The following is a 3,369-nucleotide window of genomic DNA, read 5'->3' as shown; positions in this document are numbered from 1 at the left end:
ACGACGTAACTTGGCGTTAAACGCCAAGTTCATGCTGCTGTCTGGAGTTAAACGCCAGAAAAACGTCATGATCCGGAGTTGAACGCCCAAAACACGTCATAACCTGGAGTTTAACGCCAAGAAAGGCCTCTACTCGTGAATAGCTTTAGTCTCAGCCCCAGCACACACCAAGTGGGCCCCAGAAGTGGATTTCTGCACCAATTATCTTAGTTTACTCATTTTGTGTAAACCTAGGTTACTAGTTTACTATTTAAACAACTTTTATAGACATTTCGTGTACCTCATGACATTTTCAGAACTGAATTACATACTTTTTGATGGCATGAGTCTCTAAACTCCATTGTTGGGGGTGAGGAGCTCTGCAGCGTCTCGATGATTTAATACAATTCCTTTGATTTCCATTCAAACACGCTTGTTCTTATCTAAGATGTTCATTCGCGCTTAATTATGGAGAAGGTGATGATCCGTGACACTCATCACCTTCCTCAATCCATGAACGTGTGCCTGACAACCACCTCCGTTCTACATCAGATTGAATGAATATCTCTTAGATTCCTTAATCAGAATCTTCGTGGTATAAGCTGGATTGATGGCGGCATTCATGAGAATCCGGAAAGTCTAAACCTTGTCTGTGGTATTCCAAGTAGGATTCTGGGATTGAATGACTGTGACGAGCTTCAAACTCCTGAAGGCTGGACGTTGGTGACAGACGCAAAAGGATCAATGGATTCTATTCCAACCTGATTGAGAACCGACAGATGATTAGCCGTACTGTGACAGAGCATAGGAACGTTTTCACTGAGAGGATGGGAAGTAGCCATTGACAACGATGATACCCTACATAGAGCTTGCCATGGAAGGGATCTTGCGTGTGGGAAAAGGATTTCAAGGAAAAGTTGAGATTCAGAGGACAAAGCATCTCCAAAACTCCAACATCTTTCTCATTACTACACAACAAGTAACGCTGTTATTCTCTTTTATTTTTATAATCAAATCTAGTAATTTCACTAAATTCTTATTGGCCTCCTGACTAAGATTAATAAAATAAACATTGATTGCTTCAAGCCAATAATCTCCGTGGGATCGACCCTTACTCACGTAAGGTATTACTTGGACGACCCAGTGCACTTGCTGGTTAGTTGTGGGAATCACAAATTCGTGCACCAGGCACCAGCCCGGCGTTTAACGCCAGAAATGGCCCAAAGAGCAATTTTGCTCAACACTTGGTGCAGGGATGACTTTTCCTTGACACCTCAGGATCTGTGGACCCCACAGGATCCCCACCTACCCCACCACTCTCTCTCTCTTCTTCACCCATTCACCAATCACCTCAACACCTCTTCCCAAAAAAAAAAACCCTTCACCTATCAAATCCCATCTTTCTCTTCACCACTCACATCCATCCTTCATAAAATCCCACCTACCCCACCATTCAAATTCAAACCACTTTCCCTCCCAAGCCCACCCATACATGACCGAACCATAACCCCCCCCACTCCTATATAAACCCTTCTTCACTCCTTCATTTTCACACAACCTAAACACTACTTCTTCCCCCTTTGGCCGAACCACAAGGGCTCCATATCTTCTATTTCTTCTTCTTCTACTCTCTTCTTTCTTCTTTTGCTCGAGGACGAGCAAACCTTTTAAGTTTGGTGTGGTAAAAGCATTGCTTTTTATTTTTCCATAACCATTTATGGCATCCAAGGCCGGAGAAACCTCTAGAAAGAGGAAAGGGAAGGCAAAAGCTTCCACCTCCGAGTCATGGGAGATGGAGAGATTCATCTCAAGGGTGCATCAAGAGCACTTCTATGAAGTTGTGGCCTTGAAGAAGGTGATCCCCGAGGTCCCTTTCAAACTCAAAAAGAGTGAATATCCGGAGATCCGACATGATATCCGAAGGAGAGGTTGGGAGGTTCTTACCAACCCCATTCAACAAGTCGGAATCTTAATGGGTTCAAGAGTTCTATGCCAATGCATGGATCACCAAGAACCATGATCAAAGTGTGAACCCGGACCCAAAGAATTGGCTTACAATGGTTCGGGGGAAATACTTGGATTTCAGTCCGGAAAATGTAAGGTTGGCATTCAACTTGCCCATGATGCAAGGAGATGAACATCCTTACACTAAAAGGGTCAACTTTGATCAAAGATTGGACCAAGTCCTCACAGTCATTTGTGAAGAGGGCGCCCAATGGAAGAGAGATTCAAGAGGAAAGCCGGTTCAATTGAGAAGGCATGACCTCAAACCCGTGGCTAGGGGATGGTTGGAATTTATCCAACGCTCAATCATTCCCACTAGCAACCGGTCCAAAGTTACTATAGACCGGGCTATCATGATTCATAGCATCATGATTGGAGAAGAAATAGAAGTTCATGAGGTGATATCCCAAGAACTCTATAAGGTGGCGGACAAGTCCTCTACCTTGGCAAGGTTAGCCTTCCCTCATCTCATTTGTCACCTCTGTTATTCAGTTGGAGTTTACATAGAGGGAGACATCCCCATTGATGAGGACAAGCCCATCACTAAGAAAAGGATGGAGCACACAAGAGATCCCACTCATCATGAGATCCCTGAGATTCCTCAAGGGATGCACTTTCCTCCACAAAACTATTGGGAGCAACTAAACACCTCCCTAGGAGAATTGAGTTCCAACATGGGACAACTAAGGTTGGAGCATCAAGAACATTCTATTCTCCTCCATGAAATTAGAGAAGATCAAAGAATCATGAGAGAGGAGCAACAAAGACAAGGAAGAGACATTGAGGAGCTCAAGTACTCCATAGGATCTTCAAGAGGAAGAAGGAGCCGCCATCACTAAGGTGGACCCGTTCTTTAATTTCCTTGTTCTTTATTTTTCTGTTTTTTTTTTTCGAAAATTAATGCTTATGTTTGTCCATGTTTGTGTCTTGTGATCATTAGTGTCTTAGTGTCTATGCCTTAAAGTTATGAATGTCCTATGAATCCATCACCTTTCTTGAATGAAAACTGTTCTTAATTGAAAAAGAGAAGAATTGCATGAATTTTGAATTTTATAACAGATTAATTATTTTGATGTGGTGGCAATACTTTTGTTTTCTGAATGTATGTTTAAACAGTGCATATGTCTTTTGAATTTGTGGTTCATGAATGTTGGCTCTTGAAAGAATGATGAAAAAGGAGACATGTTACTGAGGATCTGAAAAATCATAAAAAAAATGATTCTTGAAGCAAGAAAAAGTAGTGAATACAAAAAAAAAAAGAGAAAGAAAACGAAAAAAAGAGAGAGAAAAGAAAAAATTAAAAGTTGTGATCCAAGGCAAAAAGAGTGTGCTTAAGAACCCTGGACACCTCTAATTGGGGACTCTAGCAAAGCTGAGTCACAATCT

The sequence above is a fragment of the Arachis duranensis genome, chromosome 4 (assembly GCF_000817695.3).
Source record: "Arachis duranensis cultivar V14167 chromosome 4, aradu.V14167.gnm2.J7QH, whole genome shotgun sequence".
Classification (NCBI taxonomy): domain Eukaryota; kingdom Viridiplantae; phylum Streptophyta; class Magnoliopsida; order Fabales; family Fabaceae; genus Arachis; species Arachis duranensis.
Note: the sequence above shows the minus strand (reverse complement) of the source record.